The sequence below is a fragment of the Peromyscus californicus genome, unplaced genomic scaffold, assembly GCF_007827085.1.
Source record: "Peromyscus californicus insignis strain IS unplaced genomic scaffold, ASM782708v3 Scaffold_15__1_contigs__length_86483966, whole genome shotgun sequence".
Classification (NCBI taxonomy): domain Eukaryota; kingdom Metazoa; phylum Chordata; class Mammalia; order Rodentia; family Cricetidae; genus Peromyscus; species Peromyscus californicus.
The window spans coordinates 83048459-83072515 of record NW_026294447.1 but is presented as its reverse complement, the minus strand read 5'-3'; the positions used below and the strand labels follow the sequence as shown (position 1 = coordinate 83072515).

The following is a 24057-nucleotide window of genomic DNA, read 5'->3' as shown; positions in this document are numbered from 1 at the left end:
AAAAGAAAAAAGACAATAATCTTACTATTGTATAAATCATAACTGCAACGGCTATACTTTATTTGAAAAAAAAATCAAGTTGGACATAGATATTATCCATGACCTGTGTGCTCTTTACACCTCCCTTGCTGTAAAATGAGGGTTTTTCCATAAACTCTCGTGATCGTTTTACTGACTTGGCTTTATTCTTTATTCCATCTTTAAGTGTAACATGGGGCTCCCTCTCTTCCCTCCAAAATGTTTTATAACTGTCTCTTTCTATGAACAGCCAAAAAAGACTAATCTGTTACATATATATATATATATATATATATATATATATATATATATATATATGTCAACAGCATTTTTACGTTTCCAATTATTTCTCATTTCTTCCTCTCAATTTGGCTCAGACAGGTATTTGCAAACACTGTGGCCTAGTCTCACACAGCCTTTCACACTTTATGGAGAGCTTTGCGAGAGCTCAATCAGCGTTAATGGTGCATTTTTAGTTAAGGACACAGAGAATAGGGAGAAGTCAATTTGAGATCGCAGATGAACAAGTGTCTTCGGAAAAGAATGGGCTTAAATAGGTTTAGAAAAGAGAATGCCCAAGCGAAATGCAGCGCGCAGAGCACTCAGGGAAGCCAGACACAATGGGAAGAGGGAGGGAGGCACTGCCGAGCTTTTTAAGCTCCACACAATTGGAGCAATGGACTTGATCCAACCGTCTGTGTTAAACTGTTAAAAAATAGGTGAAAAGTGGAGCAAGCTGGAATTCTATAGAGTGCTGAGGAACAGCAAATGGAGAGCTAAGTCTAAAAGGGATGAATGCAGGCATTCAACAATGAAGTCAAAATTGGCGCATTTCCCTGGTTAATTTACCTTGGAAGGACACTTTAGGTATTGAGCCATTATTAACAACAAAAACAGTGTTTAAACTGCCACCACTAGAATTTTGAAAAAACATAGCCTACACCTGGTATTTTATAAGCATATTTATATGCATTTCTATGTATAAGGGAAAACACAGGTCATATAAATATAGTAAATTCTACAGCCTTATAACAATCATTGTACTTATGCCAAGCCCTTTCCGCTCAAAAGGAAAAGATACTAATTTATATTAATGGCAAAGGTGCAAGTGTGCAGTTTAACAAACTTGAAACAGAGAATCAAACTAGATGTCACACATTACTTATAGAACATGGAAGTATTAATATTGACTGGCTTTAGTTAGTTGAAAGAAGAGTTGTATCTTTTTATATTTTAGAAAAATGTTTCTTAAATGTATTGATATGCTTTCCTGCTTTAATAAATTTAGTATCATCATAAAAGAGGTGTCATGAAATAATAAATTCTAGAATCTGAAGTTGTAAAATACATGAGAAACATGAATCATATCTTAATTCGCCCATCATTAGCATCTTGAAGAAAATAATTATTCTTCAAAATAACTACTATAAGTTGTATACCAAGCAGTGGTTTTGGCTGAAAGAAAAAAATACTTTATAGATGTCATTATATAGCTCTCATAACAGAAAGGCTGAAAAACTCGGATTTTGGAATGAGACCTCAGGAACTGAGTGACACCATCAGGATTAAGTCGTTCATTAATTAGGTTGCCAGTGCCTTGCTCTCTTGCTCCTGGCCCCAACAGTACTGGCTGCCATCAAAATGAACTGGAACTGTTTCTTTGAACAGCCTTTGAACTTTCCACCTTCCCTAACAGGACATGTGGTCAGCCTTCCCACTGGAAGCAAGTTCCATAAAAGAAAGGGATTCAAATGTTAGGAGGACAACTGTACAGTCCATTGGCTGAGACAGTGGACTGGACAGGAGCAGGAGTGATCAGTGGTCTAAATAAAGAAGCCTCCATGATAAAGTGGGAAAACACTGGCTCATTAGACAATGAAACTATTCTTTTGTTGTGCCTAATTTTCCCAGTCCCTCTCCAGATTCTTCTTTGAAAGTCTATCCCTGTTCTGAGTGAACATTGGGGTTGCCAGTCACAGGAGTGGGCACACACAGCCTGCAGCTGGGATCTGGACTTAGGGAGTGATTTCCTTAGTTTATGTCCTTCATCACAATGGCTAACTGTGAGGATGTGGCACGAGTCTCTGGTAGCCATTTGCCCGCCACTTGAAGAGCTTGTTTGAAGAACAAGGCAATGAAAACAAAGAATATTGTTGGCAGTAGTGTTTGAGTCTCCAAATGTCTTAGACGTGCCATTTGACTTCTCAATTAGATAACCAGGACGTGCCTTTGGGGCAATTAAATTGCTGTCATTTGCAACCAAAAATGTTTTTAGTGTGACGCCTAACTTCAGTCTGGGGTACAAATGACAGTATCACTTTCATTTTGAGTCTCAATTACAGTAATTTGAAGAATATTATTTAAGACAAGAATGTGGTAGTAGGGATGTAAAACAAATTTATAAAACATATTACTCCTAAAAGTAAAGAGAATACAACCTCTCTTAGGATCAAAAGGATGAGAAAACCAACTTATGAGAATATAAAAAACAACATCCCCAAAACAGAGCCATAGAAACAAGCAACTATATAAGAAGTTTATGTAATTATGTCTTTGTATAATCTTTACTGCTTTGGACCTCCAGCTTCTTACCTCTCGTGTAAGCATCTTTCACCTCTAAAGTTGTGACTGAAAGTTCATTTTAGACTCACAACTACATTTTTTGCTGCTACCTACTGACATTGACATTTTCTGCTACCACCTATGGACTAAGGAAAAGAAAGGCCTAGAAAATACTCAAGTAGAACAGATTTTTAAATGACTAATTTCGGTTTATACAGAATATAATTTGGTGGCATTTAAGATTCTTTATCAAGCTGCTCTATAAATTCAATTTTTTAATTGTACTGTACCCTTATTTTGTAAACTAGACCCCTTTTTTATTTCTAACAGAAAAAAGACCCTACTTTTGATCCCTTTCTGAAAATATTGCAATGAAATACACAGAACATTTTTTCATTTTTGATAATATTACATATAATTTACATGTTACATAATTATGTATGTATGCATGTGTATATGTATGTGTGTGTATGTATGTGTGTGTGTATGCGTGTATGTATGTATGTATGTATGTATGTATGTATGTATGTATGTATTAAGATAGGGTCTTAAGAAGCCTAGCAGGTCTCCAGTTCTTTAGGTAGGGGATGACCTTGAACTTGGACTCCCTCCACTTCCTGAGCGCTAAGGTTATAAGGAAGTGTGTGCTACCATGTCTGGGTTATGGAACCCGGGTCCTCCTGAATGCAGGTAAGCACTCGACCAGCGAGTACAGCTCTCACCCCATCTTAGCCATTTTGTTCCTGTAGAATGTAGATTGAAATGCACATGAAGTTTACCATTTTAAATTATCTTAAGTGTACAATTCCCGTCCAACCATCATCATTATCCTAATTCATCTTTAAAATCATTTTATCTTGAAAAGCTCCAAACCTTGTCCCCATTAAATAAATTCCTCTCCTCTAGGCAAGGTATCTGCCATTTTACTATTTGTCTTTATGGATCTGACTGCTATAAATACCGTATATAAGTGCAGTTATAGAATATCAGTATAACAAATGTGTGAGTGGACTGTTTCACCAGGCATGCTTTGAAGGTGTATCCATATTGTAGTGTGTGTCACAGTTTTCCTCCTCCTTAGAGATGGTGTGCATACACCACGTTTGGTTTAGCAATTCATCTACCTCTGGGCAATTTAAGTGACCTTTCCATGAATATGTGCACAAATTTCTGCTTGAATCCTTGTTTTCAGTTCTGTTAGGTACATACTCAGAGCAGAATTGCTATCATATGGTAGTTCTAATTTTTTTGAAGAGCCATCATACTTTCCACAGCAGCTGTATCACTTTATATCCCCACAACAATGCACAAAAATACTGTTGCACATTATAATCGTTTACTATATCAAAATAATATGTGATGCTTAGAAAAAAAGATGTTAAATGACTGTTCAAAGTGACATCAAGACATCATCATGATGTTGTAAGACAAAATGTTAAACAGTCTTATTAATAAAAAAAAAAACCAGAGCCAGATATTGGGGTAAAAACTGAGAGATCAGAAAAGCAGAAAGAAGCCAGCCATGTTCTTACCACTTGGAAATCCTCAGCCAAAGAGACCTACTCCCTGTATACCCACACCTATATACGTTTCTGTTCTGCATCTCACTTCCTCTCTCCACCCAGCTACATCACTTCCTGTCTGTCTGTACAGACCTCCAGACCTCTATGGTTAGTGCTGGGATTAAATGTGTGTGTCATCATGCCTGATTCTGTTCCCCAGTGTGGCCTTGGACTCACAGAGATTCAGGTGGATCTCTGCCTCCCAAATGCTAGAATTAAAGGCATATGCTACCATTGCCTGACTTCTATGTTTAATATACTGGCTGGCTTTTTCCTTTGATCCTCAGATAAGCTTTATTAGGGTGCACAATATATTGGGGGACACAATATATCACCACATGATGTTAACAAAATTGTCAGTTAAATTTTTTCCAAGTTTTCTCATTTGCATATTTTTACAGAATTAAAATACCAAATACAACTTTTTATGTTATCTATCTAAATATTTTCATGATGTTACAAAGACAACATAATCATCTTTTGTGTGTGTGTGACAGTGTTAGTGTAGCCCTGAGTGTTCTAGAACTAGCTGTGTGGACTAGACTGACCTTAAACTCAAAGAGACAAACCTGCTTCTGCCTTTCAAATTCTGGGATCACCACACCTGGCAGTAATTATAATTTTAATGGGTCTATTATGTTCAACCAAGAAAAATACTGTAATTTTCTCAACTATAAAAGGATGCAGCATTCAAGTTGCTCAATTTTTTGTTTTGTTTTGTTTTTCGAGACAGGATTTCTCTGTGTGGCCCTGGCTGTCCTGGAACTTGCTCTGTAGACCAGGCTGGCCTCAAACTCACAGAGATCTGCCTGCCTCTGCCCTCTGAGTGCTGGGATTAAAGTTGTGTGCCACCACCATCCAGCTGCTAAAATTATTTTCTGGCTTTTAAATATATAAAAAAAAACATATTTTTGGATAAATACTCCCTTTCAATAATTCCCATAGGAAAATATTAATCAGTTAAAAGATAGGCATTTTTGGCCATTGCTAATATTAAATTTCTTTCCAAAGTTGTTTTATACATCTCTGTTATCCCACTATTCTAAACAGAAGAACACATGTCAGGAGGTCCTGCTAGTCTCCTGTGAACCACTGCTCCTCTAACCAATTATCTATCACCTAATAAACACAAACTAAGTGGGCATGCAGTGAACCTCTGTGGTTGTGCAGCATACGGCCAATTTAATCCATATATGATTTAATTTATATATAGCAAATGAGGGAGTGCAGGCAATATTCAACACAACTTACTTGCAGTCGGTGCTGTTTCTCTTTTCTTTTTTTTGTTGTTGAAAATAATTTTCATACAATGTGTTCTGAACAGTTTGCCCTTCCTCATCTCTTTCCAGATGCTCCCCAACTGCCCACCCACCCAGCTCCATGCCTTCTTTCTCTCTCTCTCGAAAACAAGCCAAGTTTTTAAAATTCAGGATTTAAGAAAAAGAAAAATTATAAGAAACACACATGCACAAAGAACCCATAAGAACACAAAAGTGCCAATTTTTTCTTACCTCATTTTGTTCATTTCTTTTTCTTTTTTGTAAATTTTAGTCATTAAACCACAGCATCTTCAAGTTGGATATATCTGTCTGCCAAACTCTTTAGCACAAATTTTTGCACATAGGAGGCACTGGGTTAAGTTTATTCTACTGTATGTTTATTTTTTTTAATGACTGGGAAACAATTTTACTCATGATTAAAAGTACATTATCTACACATTAACACCACAAGGATTGATTCCCTCTTCATGTTAAAATTGTGGAATTAAAATTAGCAGATAAAGAGGAAGCCTTATAAATCTGTCTTTGAGAGTCAATGTAATATTCAATTCTACACAGATTGTAAATGATAATGGACACGTTATAAGGACTGTCAAACTCTTCCCAAAGCAATCTTCAAGGCTAATCACACACACAGACAATCATTCTTTTCATTTCTATAGCAATAACAAAAATTTAAGCAGTATCTGTTGATTGAAGTTGTCTTGTAAATTGCTTAGTTTGAGACCTTATTTTAAAATGCAACAAGCCTGAAATGTTAAATGCAATTTGCCATGCAGCCTGGAAAAAGAAATGAAGTGTTTGGTACGTTCTTCCTAATTGTTTGTGATTGCAGCCTGGGTCGACCCGGCACTTTACCCTCAGAATCACTTCTGAGGGCTTTGTCATCTTTGACCACTAGTTTTAATCAAAAGGAGGCTAAAAATAAAGTAACTTCACCATTACAAGGGGTAAATATTCACAATGCCGGCTTTAACATTTTTATTTCATTGACCTTAAAGAGAAAGCTCTCAGTGGGTAAACTGTTGGTTCTTAATGAATTCTAATTGACTAAGGTGGCATGTTACCCAGTGTCAATAGTGACAGAAGTCACTGTCTCAGAAAAAGTTAGCAGTTAGAAACAAATCCTGTTTTGGTTTTGGTCTGTATAGCAATAGGTAAAGCTCATTCTTAAATCTAACTGTGCTATTTAGAAAAGCTATGCATTTATTAAAGAAAAAGATTACTTTCGCTAAAATTTTATAAATTCGCCTTTATTTCTACCCATAAATATGATCAATTTAACAAAAAAAAAAAAAGTAAGAGCAGAAAAACAGAGTTACTTGGAAACTCAGCCCTGTATCCCAATCTCTTCTCACCACTGGGTGTTACCCTGAAGACTGGAGAGTCTGGCCGCTCTTCCAGGGTCAAATGATCAAATGTGCAGTAGATAGTAAAGTAGAACTCAAACAGCAGTGCTTACCAAATACGTTCCATAGCCCTGTGAAAGTCAAAATTTTCCTCCAGTTAAGAACAACGTTATTCTAAAATTTTCATCATTTTAAAATTGAATAAAGTACCCAAGCTCATTAATTAAACAACATCTCCCCCCACCCCCCAAAAAATCAGTTACTTAGTTCATGCTTGATAAGAAATGAGGAAATACTGGTCTAATAAATGACGATCACGCAGAGAGGATGGGGTTCCAGATGCTCAGGAAGGGGTGCTTTGTGCATGAATGGGAACAGCTCTTTTCCTCAGGAGGAGGCAGGGATAGAGTACAGATGTCAAGCAAAAGGGAGATCACCTCAGGCTCTTCCTGTTCTGAGGTGCTTCTCAAGGAGCAAATGCTTTGTGTTCTGTGCATCAGTAGAAAAGGTAATTAAAAACTCCCTCTGGATGCGCTCACTTGATACTTAAGTATTTTAAAACATATATTTAAAATATATGTTTAGAATATATATTTAAAAACATATTATGTGTTAAACCATTTATTGAGAGGTTTTTTTTTTGTTTGTTTGTTTGTTTTTTTGTTTTTCGAGACAGGGTTTCTCTGTGTAGCTTTGCGCCTTTCCTGGGACTCACTTGGTAGCCCAGGCTGGCCTCGAACTCACAGAGATCCGCCTGGCTCTGCCTCCCGAGTGCTGGGATTAAAGGCATGCGCCACCACCACCCGGCGATGAAACAGAGTTTTAATAAGAAGAAATATAACTAATGTTTTCACAGCCCCTCTGTTCTCTTCTAGAGTACCATTGGGCAACTCAATGACATAGTAACAAGCTGACTTGGGGGTAAGCTGTGAAATTCAGAGTATATCCTTCTATACTGAGTATATGCTTATACAGAGTATACGCTTCTATACTGAGAATTTGCTTATACAGAGTATATGCTTCTATACTAAGACTAAAATTTTCATTTGGCATTTGCAGTATGGAAATGGGTGTTTCTATTTTATGTGTTAAAGCAAGGCATATATGCCCGTAAAAGAAGCTTTGTTTCTAAAATGCTCTTCTTTTCATTATTATAATGCCATAAGAAAAAGTTTATAGGGGAAATAAGTCCATGGGCTTGTTTTATATAAAAGCCACAAACAAAAATTATCCATTATTTCTTAATACACAGTCATCTATACAAGTAAATGCATTTTTCTGTACATGCTCTTCTTTAATTGTATACGCAATTTCTACTAAATATTAGGAAGCAAATGTCTGTGCAAAAACAAGTATCTAGTATTTAGCTTGAAATCAATAAAGGTTTTTTGAGTTTAAAAGTAGATTTTTTTTGTTAGTAAATTGATTTGTAAATTTTGTAAACTACACATAAATGAGGCAGATAAAAACCTGAGTTTGGAGGAAATGTGCTGAGATTACTTAGTGTTAGAGTTAGTTAAGCCACTGGCCAGCTTCCAGTCATGGGCTCCCTGGGACATGCAGGGCCGCGCAGAAGATTGGGTGCCGTGACAGATGTCCATCATATCCGTCAGCACCGCTGACTCACGTGTGCTGGAGGAGTGGGAGGTTAGGCGCCTGCAGAGCTACTGTGACAAGATCCATGACCTAAATGCTACTGTGGATAAGCTGAAGGACTTCATCAACAGTATCAACAGGGCCTTGGCGTCCTTGTATGTTGGGATAAAGGAGACCCATTTATACACTGGTGAATCTTGCTACACCTTCATTTTCCAAAATGGCCACTGATTTTGTAGAGAACGGGCTGGTTCTGTTTGGAAAGATCTTGGAACTGATCATCGACTCAGAAGCTGGCTTTGCTTCTTCTACAAACATTTTGAATCTGGTTGATCAACTCAAAGGCAAAAGGATGAGGAAGAAGAAAGCAGAGCCGGCCCTGTAGAAGTTCGTGCAGAGCGAGTAGCTTTTTGAGAAGGAAGGGGAGTTCACTCTGCATGGCCCGGCCATCCTGGAGGTGGAGCAGTTCGCCCGAGAGACCTGCCTAGATGCAGTGAAGATATGCAAAGATCTGCCACAGCCTCCTCATCCACGGTCAAAGCTGAGAGGCATGGGTATTAGTATGTATTTCCCTTGCATGGCCCAGTATGTCAGTCACCTCCGAACCACACTGCCCCCACTGTAAAGACTACTGGCCCCACGGCATATCAGAAGTCCCCAACCCTGAGAGCGAGAGGGAGGCTGGCATCTCCAAGTCCAGCAGAAAGTCCTTGTAGACGAGGCAGCACTGGCTGTGTCCTGCATGGCTCCGGCTGTTGGTGAGTTGACCCTCACGGCCCGCCTAGGCAGAGCCTGGCCATCTCCAGGGCACATGAACTGCCTCCCTTGTTGATTCTGGCTCTTGACATGTTTTTAGTAAAAGTTCCTGTTGGCAAATAAGTAATAAAGTTAGTTAAAATACTTATCCCAATATCCACTTCTTTACTTTGATTTTTATTCAAATTAAGACCCTAAAAAGGAACTCCAATAAAATAAAACCTTGTCAGAAATTAATTAAAATTGTTATATTTAAAATGACATTGCTAAAGAGAAGCTGCATATGGAAATTTCTCTTAGTGATACTTAGTCATTTTTGGTTTTACAAGACTCCAAAGTATTTTACTTTTTATGTTATAGATACCATACATTTACATATGTGCAAATGTTTTACTTCTGTATCTGTGTATATACAATAATATTCATATTTTACATATGCGCTAAAACTCGGGATATGCAACATCTGAAAACTAATAAGTGAGAATTACTCCCATTTTTCAATAAAACATTAATTTTTAAGGAGTTCAGAGGATGACCTGCTGATATAACACTACACTGTACACTGGTCCAGGATTTAAGCAATCTTGATCATCATAGGCCCCAAATTACTGGTATACCAATGATTTATAGTAATTTTAAACATTAATATATAGCACCAAAAATATAGAATTCCTCTTCCTATGGAAGTATTAATGCTGTAATTATTTCTTTACTCTGGGAAGATACTTTCCAAATTGCTTTCTGTATGAAAGTACCATTATGGAAATAAAAATCCACTGCAGATATATACATATGGTTTTTCATAGACAGGATTTCTCTGTGTATCCCTGACTGTCCTGAAACTTGCTCTGTAGATCAGGCTGGCCTAGAACTCACAGAGATCTGCCTGTTTCTGTTTCCCGAGTGCTGGGATTAAAAGCATGTGCCATTACTGCCCTGCCCACTATGACATTATATCAAAGGCACAAGAGACAAATCATTTAATAGCTTGGGGGGATTTTTTTTAGTATATTTTTGCTAATCCTTGTTAGCAATTATATGATTTAAAGATTGCTAATTTTTGGTTAAAACTGTTATTAACAGCACAAAAGGGAATGAAGTACATGTTCCTCTTCTCAAGACCCACTTAACCTGTTGAGTTAGCCTACTGGTTTCTTTATCCTTCAGAAATAAACACATACCAAGCATGCAGAGGCTACACTTTACCTAGATCTAAAGATACTGCACAAATTGATTTTTTTAACTTAATACAAGCTGGATATCTCTGTATGGGACTACCTGAAGGTCTACTTTTAGAAAAACGTCTAATTTAACTCATTCTCTACTGAAGGAATGTTTATTTTTTTTTCTTACAAATGTTTTAAGCATATCTTTGTAAAATCATTATGCACTTAGTGAGATAGCTATTAAGAAGATTTCCAGAGATGAAATTTCTAAGTGGAAAGGCATTTTAAATTTTTTTTGCAGCCAAGCTAAATTTCAAAAATTGATCTTCTGACCTACAACTTATATTTTATGTATAAAATTTCTTTTCTAAGTGTGGTTTTACTTCCTCTAAATAACTATGAACAATCTCTAATTTTTAATGTTTATATTATCCTGAAGACATTACCACCATATAAACTATAAGAAGTAATTCAAACTAATGTGGGCTTTTCTAGGCAAATGAAGATCTTTTAAAAAAGAGGAAATAATGTTTACAGGACTCTAATGGCTAGCACATTTATAATCAGAATTTAGAAGGTAAATACCAAGGGAAGGATAGCTATTTCAAGTTACCATATCTCTTTTTTTTTTCTTTTTTTTTTTTGGTTTTTCTTTTTTTTTTTTTGGTTTTTCGAGACAGGGTTTCTCTGTGTAGCTTTGCGCCTTTCCTGGAACTCACTTGGTAGCCCAGGTTGGCCTTGAACTCACAGAGATCCGCCTGCCTCTGCCTCCCAAGTGCTGGATTAAAGGCATGTGCCACCACCGCCCGGCAAGTTACCATATCTCTAACTTTAGAGATTAGTATTAATAATAAGGCATTATATCCTTGATATCCCTGTCAACAGAAGCTGCTGTGTTCCAATCTCAGTCTCTGATGTTGGGGTAAAGACTGAAGTCTGCATAATCAACTCCATTGTAGATGACAAAGTAAAGGGATATCTTTGTAATTCAGATGTGTGTAACTTAATTTTATAGACATAAATTACGTATATAGAGATACTTAAGGATCTATTATACTATTTATATTTAATAGTATACTAGTATACTATTAAAATTTGAAGGTCCAGTGAACTTATCTTCACATTTTTTATTAAATGTACCATAATTTAAAAGTGAAACAACACTGGCCAGGCATGGTGACACACAACTTTAAATTCCAGCATGCAGGAGGCAGGAGGCAGATGGGTCTCTGTGAATCTGAGGTCTACATAGCAAATTCCAGGTCAATTAGAGCTTCACAATGAGACACTCTTAAATAAATAAACCAGTAATTGCTTTCAGTATACAAATAGTTGTGTTCTCTTTCTGAACAACTATATCCCTCAAATTTCCAGTAACGATAGTCCAAAACCATAACTACCCTTAAAAATGAAGCTGGATGTGTGGCTCACACCTGTAGCCCTTGCACCTGAGAGGCAGACACAGGAAGACTGCTGGGAGTTCAGACCATCTGATCTATACCCTGTCATAGAAACAAGAACAATATCAACAACCACCAAAAAAAAGTTATTGATGGCAAATGACAGCGAAATGTAAGAACTATCCAAGAAATTTAATTCTTTTGAAAAAAATTCTCACTTTGAATGTAGTGGGTAGCTGTTCCAGCTTTGACCTGGAAGTACTACCCCCACTGAGGCTTCAGTAACTGTCACGCCTACAAGGCAGGGCCGAGACAGGAGCCCTTAAGACCCAAGATCCGGATGTGCCAGCGCTCTTGGTTCCTGGATCCTGTACGCTGGAGGTAGATCGAGCAGAGTTTTCCAGAGAACACCGCTGGACTGCGCTACACCTTTCCTGGACCCTGTAACCTATCCCTTTACTTGTAAGTTACCCCACAAAATAAACCTCCCTTTTAACTACGTGGAATTGCCTTAATACTACAACCAATATTTGAACCCTGGCTGATCTAGAAGTCTCTGTATGGACCAGACTGGTTTCAAACTCATAGAGATCTGCCTGCCTCAACCTCCTGAGTGCTGGGATCAAAGGTGTGCACCACTAACCCTGGGAAAGATTTTAAATTCTTGATAACAAAATCCAAAAGCTATCCTTTTAACCCTGTAGCATTCCCCATCAAGAATTACTGTAAAATTTTCAGAACAATAAAATACATCTTACAAGAATGCTAAAAACCAAATAAGTCAGAGCTATAATTGTGTTAGTCATTGTTTACTCCACAGTCATATGTGGGTCTGGGGGACATGAAAAGTTCTATTTTGAAAGATGTTTCAATATGTTTCACATACCCTTGTTAACTCCCTGTCATTTAACATCCTCATGGCCTGTTGTAAGACAGTGCAATATTTAGAGAAATTGAGAAAAAAATACATGTATCAGTAGCAGGTATTTCAACACCAACGACAGGTTAGTTCTAGTTGGGTCACAGTGAGTACTCCAGAGAATAAAGAGCATTTTAAAGCCTCTTTATTAAAAAATAAAATAAAAAAAATTTTAAAACCCAGGTGTTCACCCTTAATAAGTACTTAAATTTTGCCAGTTATTGTGCTAAATGATTTAACTCCATCTACATAACCTTCTGTGGGTTAAATCACCTATTGTCTTTATTTCATAAGACATGGAGACTGTAGACCAAACAAATGAAGCAACCTCCAAATCACATGAGCAATGAATGATGATGTCAGAGTTCTGATATAGGCTTCCTGACTCTGGCGTGTCCCCTCTTAACCACATTGTCCTTGGACTTCTTAGCAGTGACTGCAATTTCAAAGATACTTAACTTGGTACTCCAACCAGGAGTGATGGAGCTTGTCTTCCCCAACAAAGAGGGAGTCATGTGGGTAGACCAGGACTGTATCTCCTTATAACCTCTCAAACTATGATGACACTGAACTATAAGTCTCTCTGCAAACTGTGTCTTTAATTTGCACATCATTTGCATATCAGTGCTATCTCACAGGTTTCTTCCATGTGCTTTCAGTGAACTACAATTTACATCGAGAAATGTTTCATCTTTTTAAAGTAAGTCATGGTTTATTTTTCACTATTAACACAAAATTTTTAGCCCATTATATTCTGAAAGCCCAAAGGCTCAATTACTGTATAAGTTAGAGGAAAAAATTAATTTTCATTCATAATTTTTGGGTTAAGTTCCAAATATGTCAGTTCTGAAGCCACTTGGGAGTGTCAAATGTATAAAAGTGGTGCAATGTCATTCACACAAGCAAAGACAAGTGCCCTTACACTAACAACAACTTGGCTTCAGAGTTCCCTTGCATGATGAGTCAGTTGAGATGAACATTAAAACTCAAGGCGCTGCCTTGAGGACTCACAACTGGCAAACTGGAATGTGTCCAGGTTATGTCCACAACTTGAAATAAGGTTGAAGAAGCAGGGTGGTAGATGTTGAAGGTATAGGTAAAATTTTAACAAGAATAGTGGGTCTTAAAGATTCCTGGATCTGAAATGAAAGCTGCACTAAAAAATTATCCACTGCTTTTAGGAAATAGTTGGAAAATAAGAATTTTTCCTTTATTAACAAAACAAGTATGTTAGTAACATGTTTTGGTTATGGCCATTCTCTATACCTAAAAATGCAGCTACAAATGTACTCATAGAAAAAAATATAAATAAAGAGAAGATTCAACATATAAAGCATACCTTGTATATACTTCTTGTTTAGTTCTGGCCTGCAAATGTTTCAGCTCCAAAGGGAAAGGTATCCTGACTGTCAGGAGCCAGGCTATACTTATAGTTGTGAAGGTAGTGTCTTGGATACCTACAGCTGTGAAGGGAAAGGTATCCTGACTGTCGGGAGCTAGGCTATATCTATAGCTACGAAGGGAAGGTATCCTGTATACCTACAGCTCTGAAAAGAAAGGTGTCCTGACTGTTGGGAGTCAGGCTATACCTATAGCTGTGTTGCAGTGAGGGATGGTTTCCCCACAGGATGTAGCAATCCTGCTCCTTTCCGAAAGAACCATTACAGTTCGGCTCTGCTCCACTCTGCTAAGAGACTTTCCCAGCAGAGATATCATTGCTTCTCTGCTCTGGCAAACATTGTTATTTCTTTGCTTCACTCTGCTAAGGGGGAAACCCCTGTGGAAATGTAGCAGTTTGTTCCCTCTCTGGCAAAAATTATTACTTCTCTGCTCTGCTCCACTAAGGGAGTTTCCCAGCAGAGATGTCCATTGCTTCTCTGCCTCTGCTCCACTCCTGGGAAAGGTCACCACCTAAAACTCACTCAACAAATGTATTGAGAGTGAGGAATCCAGGAGAGTGACTGCCTCTACCAGGGTGGAAAAGGGCAGCTCCCAACTGAACAGGCACAATGCTTATATAGGGCTTCTTAGGGGTGGAGTTTTTCCAGGGTGAAGATTTTCAGGGTGATAGTTGGTCAGAGTTCAGTCCCTGAGATTAGACAAGCTTGGAGATTGGCTGGATTTTGTGCTCAGGGACTGGTTGGTTTCATGGTCAGGGATTGGTTAGTTTCGTGCTCAACTGGTCAGGGCAGAGTATGTTTCTTTAGCTCTGGTTTCAGGACCAATGCATGTTTTTTTTCACTGGCCCCTTTTAACCTTTTAGCTCAGATTTCAGGGCCAGTGTATGTTTGCTTCCCTGGCTCTGGTTTCAGGGTCAGGGTGTGTTTCTTTGGCTGGCTCTGGTTTTAGGGCCAGGGTGTGTTTCTTTGGCTCTGGTTTCAGGGCCAGGGTGTGTTTCTTTGGCTCTGGTGTCAGTGTCAGGGTGTGTTTCTTTGGCTGCCCCTTTTACCCTACATGGCCCACTTCAGTAAATCAAATGTCAAAACAGAGTCACAGATTTTTCAGTTTCTCAATACTCATAAAATTTCTATCTGATTATATTATAGATTATTAAATGTATAATAGCATTATATCTAAAAACAAAATATGTACCTTAATTACAAAATACTTCATGGGGGGGGGCAAGAGAGATGACTGAGTAGTTATATGAGTACTTGCTACTCTTCTAGAGGATCTGGGTTGAGTTCCTCACAACTAGTTCCCCACAGTTAGTACCCACACTGGACAACTGACAAAGACCTGTAACTCCAGTGCCAGAGGACACAACACCCTCCTCTGGCCTCAGCAAGAAACTACACTGAAATGCGAAAATCCATACTCAGAAACACACATAAGCACATAATTAAAATTAAAATAAAATGTAAAATATTTTATTGGTAATGAATTGCTAATGACTATATGATCCTTCAGAATTATCTCTGCTAGTAGAGAATCTTATCTCAGTGCTGATTGGTTCCGAGTGGTGGCTACTAAAGTTTTGGAGTGGCTGGGACAATTTCTTCAGACAACAATGTTTTCAGCACTGATTTATTGCTTTCACAAAAGGTTTCATGTAATTCTATTTGATAACATTTTAGTCATAGTAGAACTTCTTCCAAAATCGGAGTTGATTCTTTCAAACCTTGTTACTACTTGATCAAGCACACTTACACAGGCTAAGTCCTTTGTTGTCATTTGCAGGGCATTTACCCACCAACCCCAAACCCCCTCAGAGTTTTCTTGAGTGAGAGCAGCAGAAAATATTAGATAGAAGGACTTAGATTGTGGAGATAAACAGAGAGAAAATACAGGATAGCCTCAGGAGGGTCTGGAACCTATTCCAATGGGCCCTGACTGTCTCTGCCCTAAGGTATTTATAGAAACACCAAGGGGTGGAGCAAAAGACCTCCCCTTAGCACAGCCAAGTGCAGACCATCTCAGACACCTGCACTCAGGCCCGTGGTCCTAATTATCCTCTCTATGTGGACCTGCTGGGTAAAGCTACAAGGAACCTGAAAATGGGCTCCCACAGTCATTTCAGTACATTAGTGTCTTTTCCAGGAGTGGGTCCTGCCTTAAAAAAAATTACTTCCTCTTGCTCATTCCTAAGATGTAGCTCCTCATCATTGAAGTTTACCATGGGATAAAGTAATTCTGTCACATCTCCAGGCCCTACTTCTAAACTTAAAATCAGCTGTTCAGTGTGACCACCTTCAATACGTTAACTAGGTCTTCCAGGTTACTCCCGATCGCTGAGTTATTAGTCCTTGCAGCTTTCCCTTGCCATGTGATGTTACAGAATCACTTTTTTCTTTAAACATCATGAACTGGCCTAGTCTAGCTTCAAACTTTGCTTCTGTAACTTCATTGCCTCTCTCAGCCTTCATAGAGTTGAACACAGTGTAACTGGTTTGGTTTTCCATCCAGATCACTAAGGTTTTCTCCATATTAGAGGGAAACAGTTATTTCTTTACATCTGCGTGTTCTCATAGCATCACTTTTAATTTCCTTTAAGAACTTTTCATTTACAACTTAGTTGGTTGGTCCAGGGTGTTTTGCCCAGATCATAGGGACCCCCCAAAAGATCACCACGGAGACTGAATCCTGTATGTAAAAGCAAAGAGTCTTTATTTTCAAGCTTGGAGCTTGGACTCCCTGTCCATTGCAGTGATTGGGAACAGAGAGCCCAAAGCCCACGCAGGGTGGGTTTTTTTTTTTTTTTTATCATAGCAGAGAATAGGGTGAGGGGATTTCCAGGGTTCAGGACCCTGATTGGCTGACATTTGTCTAGGGATATAGGGAATATTTGGAATGTCAGGTATTTCCTCTTAGATGCAGGCCTTCCCTGGGTGGGGTCAGCTTATGGCTTTTCCTGGGTCCAGGTGTTGCCTGCCAGAAGCTGTGTCTGGGTTTCTAAGCCTGTCATGGCAGCTGTGTGGTCAAGCTGTTTTGGGCTCCCTCACATACCCCCTTCACAAGTACCAATGACAAGACTCAATCATGAGTCCTACATGTCCAGGGGTTTAGGGTATTGGGATCTAAGAACCATTAGCTAACAGATTTTTCTACGGCAGTGACATCTGTATCTATTGTCATTCTTAAGGCCCTGTAGTTCTGATCTTTGTGTCAACTGACAACTCTAACCCTATTTTTCTGGTATGACAATGGGCATTATAGTTAGCCACTTTGTCCCCTATTCCAGGGAGTTTCCTTTTGACCCAACATTTCAGTGTATTCTGGGCAGGGAACATGGACCAATGTATTCTCTTCTGGAACTGCTTTGAGCTGGCATTGGGGAATTGTTGCCAGGGCCCCCAAAAATACTGAAAGGCTAGTCAAAGGCTGGGCAATGGGACATTTGTCAGAAACATATGGCTATCTGATCTAGTTGTAGAGACAGGGAATAATCACATTGGCTGGGCTGGTCCACGTCAGCCTCTAACAGGTCCAGAGCTCATAGTCATCCAGAGCAGTGTAGTCAGCAACTGAAGTTTGGAGGTGTCTGCCAGCCAAGTTGAAAACTGTTGAAACAAATTTAAAGTAGGGACAGAAGTTAACACTCATGAAATTATTTGGAATTTTTAGGCCCATATTCTTAGTAATTGGAGCAGGAGTCCCAAGACCAGAAGAGAGAAAAAATACCATACTTAGGAATAAAAAAGTTGGGAAAATGTAAGCTATACTTATCTGGAGTCCTTCCAACCTCTGTGAAGTGGATCCAAGTTTTATTACTCTTATAATTCTCTGAGGCCTATATGAATTATCTTACAAAATGATATAAAAGTTTTAGATACATTAGTATTACCAATATGTACTAGAATCCATATCATAGACAAAGCAGGTGATGGATATCTGTAAAACAGCAGAAGTGGACTCACACCTTTGAGTCCTAGCAAGAACTATAGATTTGGGTTAAAAACATGTGCATTTTCTTTCTGTCTAGAGAGTCAGGTATAAATTGGACAGAGATTTTTTTTTGGCCTGATGAGAAGTACTTTAAGTTTATATTTAGATGACAACCAAAATAAATGTAAAATGTTGAGCTTGTGATTGAACAGTAAGTAGTCATTGCTGTACCAGCTTATCAGAACTCTATTAAATATTAAGCTCTGAACTTTTATATCATAGAAGGGGGAGCAATCCAAAACATTTCTCATAATCTAAATCATTTATTTATATCTTAAATCATTTTCTGAGATCCTCAAAGCTTATAAGATTTCATACACTCAGACCTTTATATATCTTTTTTTTTTTTTTTTTTTTTTTTGGTTTTTCGAGACAGGGTTTCTCTGTGTAGCTTTGCGCCTTTCCTGGAACTCGCTTTGGAGACCAGGCTGGCCTTGAACTCACAGAGATCCACCTGGCTCTGCCTCCCGAGTGCTGGGATTAAAGGCGTGCGCCACCACCGCCCGGCTTTATATATCTTAAAACATTCTTAGACCTTCAAAACTTGCATAGACTTTCATATCTTCAGGTATTTTTTTTCAGACCCATATTTAAACCTTTATGACTTATTTAAACTTTCATATCTTAGAACATTTTCTTTAAAATGAGCTAACAAGCTGGCTATAGGATCTGGTTGTCTGATGCTGCCAAGCTGACAAAGTTACAGCTAGCCTAGCCATCAGTGCTATCAGAGATCTAAGAACGATAAATTATATCTGAGTGCAGACCAAGCAGTTTTCAATTCTATAAATGACAGGGACCAGTCCATACCCAGGTCTCCATAGCATTGGTGGTGAAAGTATCAGAACAGCATCAATCTTCTTTGGCCATTAGGCCAATAATGCAGAGTTTTCCATGTGGAAGAGGGACACAGGAAGACTGATCTTATTTTATCTAGGCAAAAGGGGTGCAATCAACTCTCCAATGTCCTGCTGCTTGTCCACTGACTGGGCCAGGTCCTGGCAGTAGGTATTGCATTAAGGCGTCTTGCCCTGTGGTCAGCATTGCCATAATCCAGGTGGAGACATTGTGGTGTCCCATACATAATCTTCTTTGGAGACCTTGGGTCACTGCTAGGATCTGGGAGTCTGTCTGATATAATAAGCTTTTAGATCAACATTTTAAATGCCATATTCTGCAGATCTATGAAGTATGAGGGCTATACAGGTATACCTGAATAGACAAACTTTGTTTCTAGTTATTTATTTTAAGCTCAACACTGAAAATATATGCAAAGGACTGAGTAAAGCTTATCCTTATTATTAATTACATCAGTACTTAGCATGACAACAATTAAAGAACTTGATTATAAGATGACTATTTACCTATGTTCTCTAACAGTCTACAATAAGTAGCCTTAAACAATGATTTTAAATTGAAGCTCTTCTAGTATCAAATATAGGTTCAGTAAAGAAACCAAAACAAAATATCAATATAAAACATTTATATGACTTAGTTTACCCAAATAGCTTAAGCTTAACAAATTTAGCAAAGGCAAAGAGGCTAGACATACATTCTTAAGCCTTAATAGACCTTGAGTAAGGCTCTGGTTCTCAGCTTTCTCAATGCTATTTTATAACTGCAGTTTTGCCATTGTTATGAATCTCAGTGCAAACATCTGGCATACAGGTGGTCCTAGGCTACCCCCGTAAAAAGTTTTTCAATCCCCAAAGGGTTTAGACTCATGGAGTCAGAAGCTGTTCCAAGCCCTTTGCCTAGGTCATTGTCTTGCTGCATCACAAGAAATGAACATCTCAATTTCTGATGACTATCACCTACGTGACTCTTAAGTTACAAAGTTTAGCTTCCAGAGCAAGGTACATTCTTGTGTATAAAAGCATTGAGATGCAGCTTTAATATTTATCAAAATACATTATTTATTAAACACATGTAGCCATCTATTTAAATTTTCTAGAAGCTTGCTGTTGAACACTTGACAAAGACATAAGTACTTAGGTATAAATCTCTAAGTTAGCTTTTGTTAATCTGAATAGATCTTTATAACCTTAGTAAAAGATGGCTACCAGCTACGTGTCTGCCTACATCATGATGAGGTCACCTGCCAAGATGGAGGAAAGCCATGTGGTTGCTGTTTAAAAAATGTTTTTCTAGACAATAATTACTTGCACACGTATGCACTGTTGGATCCAAGTTACATATACATACATAACAGTTAAAGTTAGCTTACATTCACACATAGAGTTAAATCCAAGTCACATATATGTCCACATACACATATACATATATGTATCTCCATTTTTAACACAAACAGTTTGCAGTGAAGAATCATGAGCTATTTTTAAAATGCAAACCAACCAGAATTAGCTTTCAAAATCAGTATTTTCAGGTTTAAGAAACCACAACAAACATAGTCAACATCCCCTCTGGCCTTTTACAATTTTCTATGCACCTTCAGTCCGTTCCTTTGATTCCTCAGACATTTTCTTCAGACAAGTTCCTCTCTTCCTTTCCTTCTCTTTATTATTCCAGGCTCCTGCCTTCCTTCTTATTTTTTAAACACAGATATTTTGTCTTTCTTGTGATTCCCCTCAGTAGTCTAGAATATATTGTATGGCTCCACTATTTTAAACAAGAACAGAAATACATGCATATACCATAACAAGAATAACTCTAAATTTGTGTCAACACTGTACCAACATGAAGAATCTATTGGATCTGAATGATCAAAGCACCCCAGGCTACGGCATTATAACATAGCCACCGTAGCTTAGCAACAATAGGCAGTGACATTCCATTCCATCGTTGGAGTCAAATTTTGGTCAGGTTTGGTGGGCAGTCCCCTGGGCAGGTCTTGGGAGCCCCACCCATCAGCATGGGAGGGGACAGCACACAGCATGAGACAAAATATTGTTGTTAACCCCAGATTCTCAAGTGCGTGAGAGCAGACTGGAAGGGACTCCATGCCCCGGCCAGGCCCTCTGGGGGGCACTCCCTATAGGCCACTCCTTGGCTGTGACCAGAGTCCCTGCTGCTCACCCAGTGTGTAGCACCACAACAGCGCCTTCCCCTGCACACACACACACACACACACACACACACACACACACACCCGCCGCTATGTGTGCTCTGGGTCAGAGAGCAAGGAAGCAATGAGGGGGAGGAATACTCTTAGTCTGTCCCAGTTCAACCAAAGGGATCCTCGGTCCTTGTTGCTGGCCATCCAGCCCCAAAGGCTGTCCATGTATAGTTTCTTATCTGGAGTCACAACGCATAAGCCCAGGCAGAAAACACACATACGTGGCCACATTTCTCACACATTAACACATTCATATAGGCAGGACATTCCAACAAAAAGGCAAACAATTTCCCAGGGAAACAGTGTCAGCTGACCAACTCAAAAATCCTAAAATAAGAATCTACAGTTTTCATAAGTCAGAAAAAAAAAAAAAACACCAAAATTACAGCACATAAGGCAACAAAACAGCTCTCCTGGCACCTAGAGACAAAACCAAAAGGCAGACATCAGCTTCATGCCATCCCAGTCTATACAAAACAAATTCAAATACAAGTCAACCAAAGGGATCCAAACACATCCAAAGGACCTTCTGCAGGGACTGACAAATTTTGGGCTCACTTACAAAAGGATATCCCAAAAGCCCATTTACAAAAGGATATCCAAATGAAAGTTAACATAAAAAAACACAAACCACAGACACACAGAAAACATACTGGCCAGCTTCAAGCTCTACTGGCGGTGGTCCCAGTGGGCTTGGGGGATCCTGGATGACTCACCAAATGTTATACCCAGATCATAGGGACCCACAAAATGCCGCCATGGAGACCAAATCCCATATGTAAAAGCAAAGAATCTTTGTTTTCAAGCTCAGACTCCCTGTGTAATACAGCGCTTAAGAACAGAGAGCCCAGAACCCAGGGAGGGGTTTTTAATCATAGCAGAGGTTGGGGTGAGGGGATTTCCAGGGTTCAGGACCCTGATTGGCTGACATTTGTCTAGGGATATAGGGAATATTTGGAATGTCAGGTATTTCCTCTTAGATGCAGGCCTTCCCTGGGTAGGGTCAGCTTATGGCTTTTCCTGGGTCCAGGTGTTGCCTGCCAGAAGCTGTGTCTGAGCTTCTAAGTCTGTCATGGCAGCTGTGTGGTCAAGCTGTTTTGGGCAACCCCCACACACAGGAGGCCTAGCTTTCAGCCTGTCTTGGCTTTTTGCCAGGCCTGACTCACCACGCTTAGTCATTCTAGCTTTTGATTTAAAGTGAGAGTTCCCCCAGCTCTCCCCTTCAGCTGGCCGCCTAGAGAGTAAGTATTCCAGAGTTATCAACTGGCTCAAATCCAACACTGTTTTGTCTCAAGAAATAGAGAAGCTGGAGAAGTGGAAGAAAAATGAAATCACCAAATCTGTAGAACTGTCAAAACACGTTTATCAATTTGAGACAACTAGGAAGGGAAAAATAAGGGGACACGATAAGATAAAAAAAAAAAAAAAGTCTTTCACTCCAGAGTCTGGCTGAAGTTCTACTAGGTGAGAGTCAAGAATTCTGCTGAGCCACCTCGACAGCCCCCCTGAGGAAATGTTTTGTAATTAAGATATACATATTGATTTTTAAGATATAATGCTTTTAAGATATAACACTTAATAACCCACAATATAATAAGGTAAAACTTTTATATGTGTTGAGAATTTGAAAGAGTTGTTTTGACAGTTGAGGTGAGAGAGCCCAGCAAGTAAAGAGTCCCAGCAGTTAAAATTTTCTGTGAAGGTTGCCTACAGAGAGACAATACTCCTTTTATGTAGAAGCATTTCAAATAAGAATGTTTAAATATCTACAAGTCATGCTTAGGGCCTGAGTATTTATGACCTCACTCTTTTCCAAATATATATAAACCTGAAAAGTTCTGGGACTCTCACAAACAAGACTATAAACATATATTTCAAAACACCCCTTTTACCTTATCAGCTGTAAATGGATCCAATGGACATCAGGAACCTCCTGATATCACTCCAAGTCCTTAGCATAGCTTTCTATGTAACCTCAGATGTCACCAAAATTGTCTATGTGACTATGTAGAGAGAAAAGTGCCCGCACTTTCATGTGTCTTACCCTGTCATTGAGCACACCTATTAACCCCTGTACTTTATGTTAAAATCATCAGCAAACTCTCAACTCTGCTCCATACAGGCCCACCCTGGAATTTTTTTTTCCAGTGGCAAATTCAGCTCGGGTTGCTAAGGTGGCTATGTACAACCTGTGTTCCTGGTCCCTGGCCATTGCCACTGATAAGTTCATTCATATTATATGGATATAATTTATAACGTCCCCAAAGTAATATACTATTAAGAGTTAAAACAAGCCGGACAGTAGTGGTACACACTTTTAATCCCAGCACTCCAGCACTCAGGAGGCAGAGGCAGGAGAATCTCTTGTGTTCAAGGCTAGCCTGGTCTACAGAGTGAGATCCAGGACAGCCAGGGCTACACAACACAGTGAAACCCTGTCTCAAAAAACAAACAAACAAAAGACTGAAAACATTTGAGTTGAGATCATGTACGTTACAAATACACACATTAATTTTAACGTGTTTTGAGAATTACCAATATGTAACAAGAGTAGGCACATGTAGTTGGAAAAATGGAACCAAGACTTGCTGTGGTCATGAACCTTCATTTTGTAAATAGGAAAAGGCTACGGTATCTAGTGCAAGAAAACAAAGGTATTTTGTTTCAAATCTAAGTAGAATAGGGCATGTGGTACCATTTAAAAAGCATTCAGAACCCTGAGGCTGTTGGATGGCCTTAGTTCTGTGGTCATTAACGGAGGACCCTAGCGGATTGGATTCCTATTACACTCTTGAATCACACGCAAGTCTGCCAATCTTAGAGATCCTAGGTTTCCAAAATGGATTAGCTTTGAGGCTCCCAGAGCAGGAACGCCTGGTCACCAAGGCAACCACGTGCTTGCGTCTGGGCGGGGCCCGGGTGAGAGTTCAGAGGCGGTGCTTAGGCGGGTCATCAAGGATCCTGAGCGTCAGTTGGGTCCCGGCGAAG

General features: G+C 39.0%; 1 pseudogene; it reads left to right on the top strand.

Annotated features, from left to right (window-relative positions):
* The first annotated feature begins 6735 nt into the window (after positions 1–6735).
* LOC128110582 (non-structural maintenance of chromosomes element 1 homolog) lies at positions 6736–9308 on the top strand (annotated as a pseudogene).
* Positions 9309–24057: the final 14749 nt, after the last annotated feature.